At 46.6% G+C, this 15647-nt stretch overlaps 1 long non-coding RNA gene across 8 annotated transcripts in view; it reads left to right on the forward strand.

Annotated features, from left to right (window-relative positions):
• The window catches only part of LOC123795976 (uncharacterized), a 148748-nt gene that overhangs the window by 47860 nt on the left and 85241 nt on the right, over nucleotides 1-15647 (forward strand). For 7 of the 8 annotated variants that reach the window (XR_015724723.1, XR_015724721.1, XR_015724722.1 and 4 more), the window contains exon 4: nucleotides 12793-12872. The exons of the other annotated variant lie outside the window; for it this stretch is intronic. This is a non-coding gene — a long non-coding RNA (uncharacterized LOC123795976). The remainder of the gene's footprint in view (nucleotides 1-12792; nucleotides 12873-15647) is intronic. 8 annotated transcript variants of the gene reach the window in all.

Below are 15647 nucleotides of genomic sequence, written 5' to 3' on the forward strand. Positions count from 1 at the left end.
GGAGATGTCAAGGAAGAATCTGGATGTGAGTCTGGAGCTGAAGGGAGAAATTATTGCTGGATTTGGGTGATGTGTATAAGAGTATTAATGCTGCAGGACTAGATAAGGTCAACCAGGAAAACAGTATAAATAGAGAAGTGCAGATGAAAGGCAGCAAAAATCCAAGAAGAAAGTGTCATGCACGGATACTCAGACCATCTGTAGTTATTCCTGGTTCTGTGTCTTTCACAGCGGGGGACCACTACTGGGAGCAATGCTTGATTTAATTCTTATGCAGTGCTCTGAGAGTCCATAATCAAAGAAATTGACAAATTCAAAATGCATAATACATACATATGCATAGTGTAGTCCTTTGTGTGAAAAGCTATGACTGTAAGTGGTGCCTGGTGGGCAGATGTAACTGACAAGACCCCGCAGTCACCAAACAGTCTCAGTTACAGGTAACGTCCAACCTTTGCTCCTGGGACCAGATGCTGCTGTTGGCAGAGGCTGGTGCTTTGTGCAATTAAGGCCAGTTAAGGTCACCATTGGCTTGAAGCTCTTGCTCAAAAAGATTACTCTCGCCTGTCCACAGATGGTCAGAGGCTCGCAGTAGTGTTCTGGTAAACCAGCTCTCCTCGATGACGTGGGGTGGGAGGAGCCTGATTTATGGTGTTTGCCTGTTTCCATGATGTAAATAACTCTCACCACAGCCGATTTCAGGGTACCGATGATTTAACAACTGGCTCTCAAAATTCCTGTCATTTTCCTGCATATCTAATAGCTGACTTCAGCATACCAAGCCTTCTCTTTCCATAACCTATGGCTAGGCTGTACTTTTGAAGCCCCCAGACCTGTGGCTTTTCAGAATCTCTCCACTCCCTGCATCTGTGCCTACAGTTCACGTTGAGGATGGCCAAGTGGCCAGCACAGTGGCACTTACCTCTGGAACTAGGAGCTCCTTCTGTATTACAGTCACTTTTAACCAGGACCCCCAGAAGACATGAGCAAGTGTTTTCTGCATAGCAAGTGTTTTCTGAATCGAACCACTGCCTTTGTCATTTCCTACTGCAGGATTCTGTCCTTGCTGGAATGGGCTGTATATCCAATGTATATGATGCTTTCTGCATGTTTAAATTATTTTGAGACCTCCTCTAGGGAGGGCCCTGAGCTTGATGCTGGGGATACAATGAACACAAATCTGCCCTCTAGGCCCCTGTAGGAGAGTTGAGAAAAATGGAAAGACTACCTGGGAAAGTTATAATAATTACTTTTTTTTTTTTTTTTTTGGAGTCAGCAAATGTGCCGTGCAAAATGAGGGCTACAGATGGTGGATACTGTGGGAGTTCACAGTAGGCAAACTCAGGCAAGCTTTCATGGGGGCTGTGGGGCTGGAATCTGTGCTAAGGCACAAACTGAGCGCCATGCAAAGCTTGGGACTGGGATCCCATTTGCTTTCCTCATTTTCATTTACCACTTTGCATCAAAGGAAATACCATTCCCCCAAGCGCTTTTAATGATAAGCAAAATGCCGTGGATGACTATGCATTAGAACAAAGACAGACAATATATCTATATCTATGTATTTACTTACATCCATGCACTACTCTCCCCACGTCCACCCAAAATTCTATCCCATTTCTAGAAGTCGCATATGGGAAGTTCAACATCCTTTGGGACTCACTGCTACTTAGGAGTGGGAAAGAGACTATTTACTGAGCCAGTTCACTACACTTAGAGCCCAGCGACCTTTCTCCCATATGTACTATACTGTGTTTGGGAAAAGAAGCCCCATTAGTTGGTCAGTGGATTCCCTCTGGTCACTGCAGCCTCTTTTTTTCATGCTAATCAGCAGACCTGGCATAAAGCATGTCAGGTGGGTCATGTGGCTGGGAGAAGTCAGACAAAGCCCTACCAAGTGCCACCACCTCCAGGTCCCCAGGACAGGAGGCATTTTGTGGTTGGTGGAAGACACAAATGTCCCCCATCACTCTTTTTGTATATGTGATGGTGATTTGGGGAAAAATGCACAAACCAGAAGACGTCCAGACACTGAGGCTGTTCTCACTGGCGACATTTGTGCCGCATTCCTCCCCCGCCCTGGTGTGCATTGCAACACTCAGACCGGTGGCTTCTGGGAGCCAAGTGGCTGACTGGGAGCCCCAGGAGGCAGCAAATACAAATTAATCTTCAGGCCCACCAGTTCCCCCTGAAACACACCACTTGCTAAACTGTGACTTTCAAGCCAAGAGCAGCAATTTTCTACAGCTCAAGTCTGGAAGAGGCTATGAAACCACATGGGTCAGAAAACCAAAGGTGGATTTTTGCTGTTTTGCATGGAGCACTAGAGGCACAACTCCAGAATTCCAGATGTGCCGCCGCTGGAGAAAGTGTGTCCACAGCTGCATAGACTTCAGAAAGGCAACTGCCGGGGGCTTCTAAAAACAGACCATTGACACGCTTCTCTTCTCTTCTCTTCTCTTCTCTTCTCTTCTCTTCTCTTCTCTTCTCTTCTCTTCCTTTTCTTTATTTTAAAGATTATCTGAACTGCTGGACTTACTTGTTTGGAAAGAAAGAGAAAAAAAACAAAAAAACCCCAAACCTGGCACCCATTGCTTTGTTTTCTCACTTTTCTTGTCAACTGACTCATGATAAAAAAAATGTCAATTTCAATCAATTTCAATTCTGCAGAACAGAAAACTAGAGAATTTATAGGCAACTATTGGAAACAAAGGAACCATCTGGTTTTTTAAGTATGATTTTTCTCTGAAGTAGTTCTCTCCAAGTACTAAGATCATTTATTTTTCCTCACTGCGCTGCCGTGAATATCCCTATTTATCTGTAGAGCCACAGCGCCCAACTCAGGTGGGTTTCTTTGAAAAGGCCCCTTCTCTTCAGGGGGGTGGGCTTCCCGTCCCGAAGGCCTATGGGGTAACAGGGACAACTGTCTCTTATGTGGGGGGGCTTTGTTATGGGAAGCCGCTCCACGACTCGTGGAGGTCATCCAACCCTGGTTATTCCAGTTCATTTGTCATTCTGTAGTGACAGTTTTCACTTTCCTCCAGGAATCTCCAGGGAGGTTTTACAACATTGTGACTAGAACTCAGTCATGTGCTCGTAGCTTCCCCAGACTAAAGATTTCCTTGCCCCAAAGCCAGAGGCGGCTCCATCAATGGGGCCAAGTCTTATGTAAGCCACGTGACGGTAACCAGGGGTCGCTGATCTTCTACCCTTGGGGGGCCCTCCTTCCCTTCAGTCCGGTGCTTACTGGCTCACAGCCCCCTCCCACATTCGGGAACCATCTGACATCTGCATCAGGGTTCCCAATGGAGCCTTGTCTTCTGCTCACCAGGCCGGGCCTCAGAGAATTCTTGGATGTGGACTTCCCGTGCTCAGCAGCTTACTTTCCTGGACCCCTCTCTTTTCTCGGCCTCTTTCTCTCTTTTCCACCCCTGTGTCAAATGCAGCTCCCGGTCCACAGGACACCCTCTCACAAGACTGGGACTTGGCTGGCTTTGCCGCTGGTTCAGGAGTGATGGGCTTGAGCTCCAAGTGGATGTCACACAGTCCTGACCTGAGCCTGACCTTCTTCTTCAGGCCCTTGGGGTCTTGCTCTGCCCCTGCGTCCTCTAGTTCCCCGGAACTAGTCCTGTCACCCCCAGCTCCTTTCCCATGTCTCCCGCCCCCAGGCCCCCCTCGCCCTCCCTGGGCGGCCCTGGAGTCTTCCCATCCTGCCCAGTTCCTTTGGGGCAGCGCGTCCTAAGCTCACTTGTCCCAGGAAGACTATGCCGAGGTGGCCTCTCCTCCTTCCACCAAATGGCCCACCAAACCCGTGAGGATATTTTCATCCTAAGGACGAAAGAGAGAATCAACTGTCTGCAAGCAGAAAGGAATGATGCCACTCTGCTATAAGGCCGTGACTAATAATTTGGGGATTGGCTTTATTTCTCACCAAACTCAGCTTGCGCCGTCCCAGTCTAAGACTACGCAGGGTCTTTGTTGCGCTGGGATTTAGGTTCAAATACATATCAAGTGCCTTTGATGCCAGACATTCCAGTGAGCACTACAGATACAAGAGCGGACAAGCATGTCCCCGAACACGTGCTGCTGGTGAAAAAGGGTGTGTGGGGACTTGCCCAGAGCCCTGGAATGCGCTCAGGCCCCTCGTTCCAGCCACATTCTGTTTTATCTTTGGGAATTCAGGTTGGACCAACAGACGAGGCCTGGAGAAGAGCTTGTGCCTCACGAGCTTGGAGACCACAGAGCTCAGAACATTCTTGAGGATGCTGGGGTTCCAGGTGCCAGAGTGACATCTTGGAGTTACCACCCAAAGTTTGCTCCAGCTCTGGCCCTGGCTTTGGCTCTGGCCAGAGCTGGAGAAGACCATTCCCGGGGGGATAGCTGCAGGCCCAGTGATAGCTGGGGCCCAGAGGGAGGTCAAGACTGGGGCCACAGAACATCTCCAGAAGCAGGGGATGCCAGTTTCTGCTTTGTGATCCTATCCATGGTCACAGCATGATCCCCCAGAATTAGGGGTGGGGGGAGCTGCAAAAGCCAGGGATGGTCTGATCGCGGCTCTCAGCAGTTGCGGCCTCATTTCTGTGGTCAAGCAGAGAGGCTGAGAACATGTTCTGAGGAGAATGATCCATAATGCTGGCTGAGTGCCAAGGGCAGAGAAGCAAGCTAATGGGGCCCCAGTGAGAAGAATCAGGCCCTTCCCACTCCTGTAGAATGGGCTACATGGGAAACCACTGGATTTATTCTACATTTTAAAATCCTATATGCCTTACTTTTATTTCTTCGAGAACCCTCTGCTGTGCTTTCATTGCTATTTAAAAAAGGCATGAAAATAAAACTGCTGGTTAGTGACCAAGAAGCCATCTACAACTTCAGTTGTGACCAACTTTGTGGTCCAGACTGGAACTCCTCCAACTTTGACAGGCAAATGCATCCCTGGGGGTCTTGTTAAAATGCAAATTCTGATTCAGTGACTCCAGCGTGAGACCTGAGATCCTGCATTTCTGCTGTGTCCCTGGGTGATGCTGAAGCTGCCAGCCTGTGGCCCACGCTCTTTAAGGGGCAAGGCCTAATGATCCCCTGGGCTCCACTGACAACACGTCCACAGTCTGGAGTCACCGTGAAAGGGACAAGGACAACAGGAGCACCCCAAACAAGGCTAAGAGGCCTATGTCCGTGACCAAGAGAGAAGCAGTATTTCTTTTCCCTGCCATCCTCCCACGTCTAGAGGTCACACTCCTGGAACTGGGTTTGAGCGGGTGTTCCTTCTCCCCCTGCAGACACCCTGCCTCCCTAGGATGTTGTCATGTGTCAAGGATGGAGCCACTTCTCCAAGACCCTTTCCAGTTAGTAAGCAGAGCAGCTGTGGCTCCTGAGCAGACTCTGACTTGTTCTTGAACCAAATTTCTATGGTCTTGGCTTGGGGAAGAATCAGTCTTCTCATATTCCAGAAGAGTAGATATGGTTTATGGTGGGCCGGCATTTTGCCTTGTGTATTCTTCACAACACATTTGTAGGGAGCGTTTCCTACCCCCATTTACAGAGGAGGAAACAGAGGCTTGGAGAGAAATCAGGCAACACATCCAGGGTCATGCAGCCGACCATTTACAGAGCTGCCACCGAGACTGTGCTCCTTCCACCACAGTTAACTGGTTTTCAATGATGTATTCAAAAAGCTCAGGGTTTTCCTGGATTTCAGACATTGAAATCCATTAGTTGTGACCCTGTTACCAAATAGGGTGAACTTAAATTACTATAGACAAGAAAAGGAAAGGGAAAGGGTCGTTAGGTACCAGGCCACATGTATTACTTAGACCAATGGATGTGCCCTAATGAATTTTTTGAATTTCAAGGGTAAAGAAAAACAAATTATGTAAGCTTCCAGGCAAATTACTACAAATGAATGTGTATCCGTGTGCCTTTAGATTTCTCTTCTATGACATGAAATAAAAGAAGTAATTGTTGAACAACATCGACATAATTTTTAGGAGAAATGTTTATGAATCAATAATTCCAACGTTCAGCCAACTTTATGTTTGCAAAGACATGATCAGATTCTAGACCTCAGAAAGTCAACTACCTACAGGCCCTGCCTAAAATAATTACCCAAAGAAGAATACCAGTCAATTAGCAGATGAAGTAAAACAAATGACTTAAGAATGGGGAAGACATGGTATAAGTATATGGTGTTATGTGACCAGTTAAATACAAGTAAATTAAATAATTATTGCTAATGTGGTTATAAAACTTCATGTAAATATAAAAATAATTATTGAAAGAGAAGGTATATATTATTAGTAATAATAATTTAAGCCAAAAATTCCCAATTAAATAAACCAAAGCTGGAAATGGCTGAAAAGAAGTAGAAAGTAAGCAATAATGTGCTAAATGTCATGTCTTATATAAAAGAAAGACAACAGGCACTATTTCATTCTTGTTGTTGATAATCAGAGAAAAATGAATTTAAATTAATATTAAACAGTAGCATAGTAAAGAGAGGATTGCCATATCTTCCCCAAATTATTAGAAAAAGAAAAAAAAAGATCAGAAAAGTATACCTCAAAGTATACCCAGCTTTTATCCCTAATTAATGGAATTTTTTTTTAAAGATTTTATTTATTTATTCGACAGAGAGAGAGAGAGACAGCCAGCGAGAGAAGGAACACAAGCAGGGGGAGTGGGAGAGGAAGAAGCAGGCTCATAGCAGAAGAGCCTGATGTGGGGCTCGATCCCGTAACGCCAGGATCACGCCCTGAGCCGAAGGCAGACGCTCAACCGCTGTGCCACCCAGGCGCCCCATCTAATTAATGGAATTATGTGTGATTCCATTGTCTTCTTTTTACTTTTTTCGCATTTTCCAGATTTCTATAATAAACATGAACTATTTTATAATATGCAAATTAAAGCCCCAAAATTATTATGGGACAGATTTGCTTCTTAAAAAACAACAACTACATGTCCATCCAGTAAGCCAGTTTTACACAGTCTAATACCAAATAGCCATGCTAACTGGAATTTTCTCTTTTTAGTCTGTAGTCTCAGGATGAAACTTACCTGTTTCTAAGTCTCAAATGCAGGAATGAATAACTGATATGCCTGGAATCTTCTATGAATATACCAGTGATCTTTGTGAATAGCATCAGATGAAGGGAAAACTAAATGACCTTACACTGAAAGATGTGGTCAGTTAACCACCTGGATAGAACCCTCCCCTTTTAGCACTTCATTTTTAGTTCATTGAAAGTCACAATTTTTATCAACATTACCAGTATCACTACTGTCACCGTCACTGTCACCAGCATCACCATCATCACGCTAACCATAAACATCATCAATATCATCACCATCATCATCATCATCCTCCTCACCATCACCATCATCACCATCATCATCATCATTATTTCTGCTTTTTTATTGAGTACCTACCATGAGCCAGGCTCCATACCTAAAATATTATGTGCACAATTTCATATTAATTCTTACTACAACTCTAGGAGGTAAGAAGCCTTTCCCCTACTTATAGCTGAGGAGACAGGCTCAAAGAGGTTAAATTGCTTGTATGATAATTAATGACCCAGCATGAATTATGGTGATTTAAAAAAATTATAACCATTTTATTTTAATAATAAAATGATATCACAGATTTGGGAGATTAGAGGAAAGAAAGAAAACTATCTCCTCTACTTCCCATTCCCCTTCTGTTGTTCTATTTTTCTCCACAGTGAATATTACCTTCTAACATACTATATATTTTACTTATTTATTATGTTTTATTATCTGACTGTCCTCACTAAATGTCAGTTCCACAAAGACAGATTTTTGTTTGGCTTGTCCACTGCTGTATCCTCACAGCTGGCACATAGTAAGTGCTCATTAAATATTTGTTGAGGGGGCGCCTGGGTGGCACAGCAGTTAAGCATCTGCCTTCGGCTCAGGGCGTGATCCCGGCATTACGGGATCGAGCCCCACGTCAGGCTCCTCCACTATGAGCCTGCTTCTTCCTCTCCCACTCCCCCTGCTTGTGTTCCCTCTCTCGCTGGCTGTCTCTATCTCTGTCAAATAAATAAATAAAATCTTAAAAATAAATAAATAAATAAATAAATAAATAAATAAATAAATAAATAAATAAATATTTGTTGAGTGGCGATGCTGACATGAACAAAAACTGAAATGGGGGGGGGAAGCTGGAGTGGGTAGTAGGAGAAGGTAGGATTGATCTCGAACGTTTGGTCTTAGGAGCTGAGGTATGCTAGGGGAAGATGTCCTTTAAGCAACTGGGAATGTGTGACTGGAACTGAGGGGCCAGGACCAGCCTGCGAGCCTGGCTTTGGGAGCTGTCCAGAGAGGAGGGGGGAAGGAAAGAGAGAGAGAGGGGGGCAGCTTGACATCTTGACAGTTTATGCTTGGAGGGCAGCAAGAACTCTGTGAGTATAGCAGTGGCCAGACAGGAGAAGAACCGGGAATGTTGTCTTTTATAAATTAGAGGAGGAGAAAGTGTCAAGGAACAGGTAGTTAAATGTGCCTTAAGGAGAAAAGATCTCAAGGAGAACTTGGAAGAGGCTTGGGTGTGAGAAGAGGCCATCTGACTTGATGATTACAGATCACGGGTGACCTGCCAGCGAGGACTCTCCATCAGACTGGCACCATACGACATGGTGGCCACATGGGACGGTTGGGCACTTGAAATGAGGCAAGCTCAAATTGAGATGTGCTCCAAGTGCAAAAAAACACACTGAACTATGAAGCTTTAGAAAAGTTAGGGGGGTAAAAAGCAATGCAATATGACTTATTGATAATTTTTATATTGATCATATTTTGAAATGATATTTTCATTTCGAATATATTAGGTGAGGTTATAGGATATATTAGGTCAAATAAAATGTTACTCAAAGTTATTTCAACTATTTTTTGTTTTTTTGCATTTTTTTTAGTATGATTACTAGATACTTTCCAACTACACATGTGGCTCATATCATATTTCTATTGGACGCTGTCAGGCTAGTCTGCCAGGGGTTAAGATTCAGCAGCAGGTATAAACTTGTGTTTCTTTCTTTCCCTTCTTTCCTTCCTCCCTCCCTCCCTCCCTCCTTTCTTTCTTTCTTTCTTTCTTTCTTTCTTTCTTTCTTTCTTTCTTTCTCTTTCTCTTTCTCCCTCTCTCTCTCTGTCACTCTCCCTCCCTCCCTTTACAAACAAATGCCTTTTAGCAGCTATAACGTTTTCTGATGGACACTTGAGTGGTTGATCTTCCATTCTCAATAAAATAGATGCTTTTTTATAACATCAAATCATCAAATTGCTTTAGCATTAAGTTGCCTGGAGCCATATTAAAGTCAGTGATACAGTGGTACGTAGTTCATTAGCTGTACTGAGCTCTTAGCTTCCCTGGGAGAAAAAGAAATGACATAAATGAGGTTTCTTCTGTGCTAAGCAGCAAATAAATGAAAGCCTTTGAAGAAACCACCTACATGAAGTCCTGGAATTGTAATTACCCAACCTCCAATTTGGCAAACAGAGGTTTTCTTACAGTATAACCATCTCCCAAATAATGGTCTCTCCTGGTGGGAGGTGGAGAGACTGTGGGTTGCATGGGTCCAAGACAAAGATGTTACTGATTTGGACACTTGAACAGCTGCTTAAGAAGGAAATTCCCAATGTTCCTCTTGGCTGGGATCAGGAATTGTTCTTGGATGCTGTGAGGTCAGCCTTTAGCCTTTATGTATCTGCAGGTAGTGCAGTGAATTTACTTACTTCTTAGAAAAATAAAAGGACACAATACAATAAGTTGCTTCTACTCCCTTCTGGTTTCTATGAAAAAATATTAAATATTCAGTATTAGAGTCTAGTGCCATGTAGCTGTGTAGACATCCTTGGTGGGGATAGAGGACTTTAGGGTGAGAAAGGATCCAGGAAGCAATCATTTCACTAGACGAAGAAGTGGACTCCGAGAAGTCTTTGGTTCCATGATGGCCGGCTCACCTCATCTGTCAGCAGCAGAGCTGCTAGGAGACCTCCCATCCATCCTGCCACCTGCTCCCCATGGCTTTGCCTCTCCTACCTCCCCGACCTCCCCTTCCTCAGGAAACTCTGTGGGACCCGAGCTGCCAAGAAGCCTCCTGTACCTTAGGATGGCTGTCTTCACCACCGATCTTTTTTTTTTTTTTTAAATAAATGAAAGGAAAATGGTTCTTTCCTCAAATATTTAACGTAGGAACTTGGGGTTTAAGTGAACACCTCTGGTAGCCATTAGCATTTTTAATCAAGGAGCGGTGAAAATAAAACCAAGATTAATTGATTCTTTCCTAGGTTTGCACGGCTGTCACCTTAGGTGAAGGGCAAGGAAGGAATTACAAAAAGTTCCCCATGTAGTGACCTCCTTTCTATAAAGGGGGGAACCGTGTTGTATCCAGAATCCTAGCTCAGAGGTCGGACTCACCTCAATATTGACAATGTCACATTCCAAGTGAGCCAGAGTAAAGATGGAGGTTCTCATAGGTGTGAACACTTGTGACGATATCAGTACGTGCCGGGTTCCTAGAAGCAGACCCTGAGATGGAGATTCACGTGTGCATGACTTAGGAAAGCAGTCTTCCCAGGGACCGGGGGTGGGAGGGGCCGGGAGCAGGACAAGGAGCGGGAGAAGCTGAGTGCAGGGGTGTTCTCCGGTGAAGTCCCAGCCTCAGCCTGGTCCTGCAGGGGAGCCCCGTGAGGTCAGTTGTCCCTCGGAGGAGTTCACACCTGGGGCAGGAGAGCCGGTCGTCCATCCCTCTGCACCGGGCAGTCATTGGTCAAGGGCCGACCCGACCAAGTGAGTTCCCAGGTGGCCCCGGTTCTCTGCAGGTGTAGCCACACAGGGTAGTCTTCTGGAGTGAGTCGCGGGTGTGGGCCAGAAGCAGAGCACACAGGGCCAGGGGTTGGACGCATGAGCCAGGGAAGGAAATGGAGGGGATCTTGGCACAGTCCTGCCAGTGTCTACTGTGCCCCAGCTTTGGCCTGAGCAGAATCTCGACATCATCCGCGATTCCGCTTCTGTCTTCCAGGGTTTCTTCCCCAGACGTCTGCGCTGGAACATGTAGTGGACATTTGTTTTCTTGTTGCCCAATAGCCATTCCCTCTTTCCTTTGATCACTGTAATTTAATTATTATTAGGCGATTGGGCAATGCTAAACTAATAGTAATTTCAGGAAATGATTCTTAGTCTGTATCTTTTGGCAGAGACCACTAGCCCAGACTTCCTGGGTGAGCATGTGCTCCAGGCCTGGGCAATCAGCACAGTCCTTTCCCTGCAGCCCCGTGACTGGTTCAGGGATGGCACCCCAGTCAGGAGTTGAAGACAGGGAACGGGAATGACTCTGGCAGTTTTTAAGTGGAAAGATATTTTATGCAGGGAAACAGGTGCTCATGAAGTCCGTAGAAAGCCTGGAGGAGCAGACTCTTGCTGGATCTTCAGGAAAAATGCTTCTGCTCACCAGGGATCAAGCAAGAAGGTGGAGAGGGAGGAGCCCCCAACCCCCAAACCGTCGTATTCAAAAATGTACCCAGTTGTTAACAATCCAGGCTTCAAAGCTTCTCAACCCCCGTGAAGCTAGAGACCATCCACGGGAACAGCTGTCCAGGTCTGGGAGCCACAGCCGGGGCAGCAAGACCATGGTACCTCACCCCGGGACATGTGGTGGTGGCAGCTCTTCCGTCTGGCTGCGCCGGAGGCTGGGGATACAGATTTTCAGGCTGCAGCCTTTGCAGCGCGGGGAAGCCTTCCTAGAGGGGTCGGAATGGGCTCTGAGGGCCGGTTCCTGTGCCCCCCCCTCAACTCAAGAAACAAGAGTCAGGACTTTGGTTGGGTCACTGAGGGGGAAGAAAAGCTCTCTCTGTTTCCTGCCCGTTGTGAACATGAGAAGCATTGGTTTGGGGGCTGCTGGAAGCTATCTTGACATCAGATAAGGTCCGAGAATGAAGCCAGTGCGCAGTGGAGAACAGAGTCCATTTGAAAGATCTAGAAAGCCCTGGTCTCCACGACACCTCTTCAAGATCCAGAGAGGTGAGGCAACTTCTTCAAGGTCGCACAACGGGGTGACCGGCGGTGCTGGATCTAGAACACCTGACACCCAGCGCAGCTCTTTCCCATCATGTGGCCCTGCACTCAGAGCCGGTTGTCACTTCCCTCTGCCCAGCGGCTGGCAGGGCTTCGCAGGCCCGGCTGATTGAAGAAGCTGATGGGCCTGACCCGTCTAAGCAAGCGGGGCTGCCTGGAGAGGGGCCCGAGCAGGAAAACACTCCGAACACATTTTTGGGACGGACATGTGGGAGCCTGGTGTGTATGAATAACTTGTAACTGGAGCTGGGCTACCGAGAAGCGAGGAGCGGCTTTGAAAACACCCTGGGGGCTCTCTGCGAGTGGCAGGCGAAAATGTGGCCACACCGGTTCAGGCTATTTTAAGCTTCGGAAACCAAGGGAGGTTAGGTGGGTGAACTGGCGGGCTCTGAGGGCAGATGAGTTCCAGGCCTGCTTTCTCGGTGCCTCCAAGGTCACCTTGGGCCCCCTCGCCAGTGACCTTGCTTTCCTCTTCCCTCTGGAAGGATTGGAAGGAAGGACCCTTATGACTCAGGGGGGAGGGGGCTGAAGGAGCAGGAGTAGGGGTGAGCCCCGGGTCTGATGCACCCGTTAGATAGGAAGAGGGTGAAGGTATTGTCCGCCAGATCTCCAGTGCTTGCCTTACAGTTATTGATTTTCATGGATTTTATTTAATCCTCACAAGGACCCTTTAAGGTACACACAACCGTTATCTTCATTTGTCACAGGAAGAAACAGAGGCTCAGAGCAAGTAAGGAGCTTACCCCAGGGTCCAAGATGACACGGCAGAACTGGAATTTGAAACCAGGTGGGTCTGCATCCTTAATTACTATGCCCCGTGGCCTCAAAACCCAGTAGTGACCATGGGTACTCCATATTTGCACATTTCTATTCCTCCCGACAGCTCTGGAAGTTCCACTTATAAATCCCATTGTTGAGGGGCGCCTGCGTGGCTCAGTCAGTTAAGGGTCCACCTCGATGTCCGCTCAAGGTGTGGTCTCAGGGTGGTGAGTTTGAACCCTGAGTTGGGCTCCATGCTCAGCAGGGAGTCTGCTTGCTTGACGACTCTCCCTCTCCCTCTGCCCCCTGCCCTGCTCGCACGCCCACTCTCTCTCAAAAGAAATAAAAATAAATCAATCTAAACCCCATTTTTCAAATGAGGAAGCCAAAGCTCAAAGAGCTTAAGGAGTCTGCCCCAGGATATACAGTCATATCCTTCTCCCTGTTGGCCCACGTTCTTACCTTCCTCCCTGTAAGTGCAAAGACTTCTAGTGTCCTGAACCGATTTCACAAGCTCTAGAAGACGCTGACTCCAATTCCTCCTCATTTTACACTGAGGAAACGGAGGGTCTAACAGGTTGGGTGACTTACCCAAGGCCACACAGCTGATGGGTGGATGGATGGATAAAAGCCCAGACTCTGGACCCTCCGCTGCGTGTACACACTCTCTTAGCTTCCAACGCCCATTATCGTTTCAGGGGTGTTGTATCTACATTTCTAGCTAATCCTCATTTGGCCAAAGCGGCTTCCAGTCTCTCCATAAACTCACCTTACGCTCTGTCAAGGGGTTAGTGATCTGTGACTGCACGAAGAGATTGAATTAGGGCTTCTGTAACTATGATGGATACCTCTACAAGGAGAAGACACCTTTTAAAACAGGAACCCTCCCGTAATACAGTGTTGACACCTATAATCTTTTGCCACTGCCGTCCTCCTGAGCACAGCTACGCTGTAACCCAGGCAACCAAGCTCCTCTAGCCTCCTCTCTTATTTTCCCTGCAAACTCCTGTGGGTTGGTGGAAGGGGCTAGGCTGAGGAGTGGGGGAGGGTAAGCAGTGGGAGAGAGAAAAAGCCTAGACTCTGGGAACCAATAGGCATTTGATGTGATTTGGCTTAAGTATCTTAGACAATCCAATTAAAAAAAAAAAAGATTTGCTTCTACTGGTGGTAAAGTAGACATTGCAGTTCTAAATAATAGCTCGGGCAGAAAGCCACATTTTAGTTCCTTGACTGACTCCTCTTCTGAAATCAACAAATATTTATCAAACTTCTCGCTTTGGCCAAGTACTATAGAAGCCAGGTACTGGGGATCCAGAAGTGAGTCAAACCAAGGCCCCTGCCCTCTAGGAGCCCACAGAGAGATGAAAACAGCCATGAGTAGCTCCAAAGCTGTGTTTATGGTGCTGCAACATGGGCAGGCCCGGTGTTAGGACAGAGCGCGCGGCCATCGGCATTTCCTTGGGTGGGGAAGTATGGGATGCTTGAGCTTCATGGAGGCCTAGGAGGCTGCCCAGGTGGGGGGGGGGGGCTTTTGGGGAAAGGCAATGGCTTATATAAAGGCCAGGAGCTGGACTAAGATACCTCGAGGACCCCAAGTGGTAGTGGCCATGGGGAGGGTTGTTGGGGAACAAGAGATGAAGTTGAAGAGCTTGGCAGGTCTGCATGTTACAGAGAGGAATTTAAATTGCCTCCTGGAGGCCACGAAGAGCTGTTGAAGAGTTAAGCAGGAAAGTGACGTGATAGGGTTTCTATTTTAGAAAGTCACCCCGGCTGCCATTGGAGGATGGACGGAACGCTCAGTGAGACCAGCAATGGGGAAGCCATTTAGGGGAGGAGGATGGTCAGAAAGAAAGATGGTGACATGGTACCCAGTGTGCCCTAGGGACCAGAAGGTAGAGATCGAGAGGACACATGCATTGAGATACTTAAGCAGAAGAAGACAAAGGACGCAAGAATAAGGGCTAAATTTTTTAACTGGGCGTTTAGCTGGGGAACATACTTAAAAAAAAGGGGGGGTTCTCTTAAGAAACTAAAAAAATATATGAATTATTATGGTATACAGGAAACTAGGAAAATAGAGGAATGGAAAAAAATACCCAGTCATCCCATCATCATGGCACAACTCGTGTGCATATTTTCATTTATTTCCTTCCAATATTTCCCCCTAGTTTGTAGCCCTGAGTCAGTTTCCTAGATGACACGTTTCCTTGAGCACTGGCTGGTGAATGGGACATGTATGCTTCTTCAAGCCTGGGAAAGACTCCCTTTCAGACCCATTGCTGGAGGTCCCATCTTCCCTTCTTATTGTGAGGGAAGCCAATTTTTTGGTATCTCTAAGAGCCAGTCACTTTGATCCGGGACTTACTGGATCATGAGTGTTTTACAGTTTTATTCGTTCCATAACTTGGTGCATCCAATTATTTGCTCCCTTCTACCTCCCCACCGGCCATAAAAATGATGAAGATGATGGAATGCTCATGCCTTTGTGTCCTGGAAAATTCAGCCTGAGATGCCAAGAAATGACAGTGTTCAGAATAATCCTCGCTGTGGCTTGTGAGGCCCACTTGTTGAAGTTGATGGGGAGAGCATAGATGTTTCATTTAGCACCCCGGCGTTTTCACTGCCAGAATATTCTCTGAGCATAGTTCCGCTTCTAGCCGTGCTCCACAGGGTGTGTCCAGCTTGGAAAATAAAAAGTAATTGATGAGAAGCTTACAAAAAAGTTGTCCTGGCTCTAGCCGGCTCTCGTGGGTCAGAACAATTTGCTATTGGCAAGCTCCGTGTTTTGCATAGGAATTGAGAG

The sequence above is a fragment of the Ursus americanus genome, chromosome 6 (assembly GCF_024610735.1).
Source record: "Ursus americanus isolate L20-20 chromosome 6, mUrsAme1.1.p, whole genome shotgun sequence".
NCBI lineage: Eukaryota > Metazoa > Chordata > Mammalia > Carnivora > Ursidae > Ursus > Ursus americanus.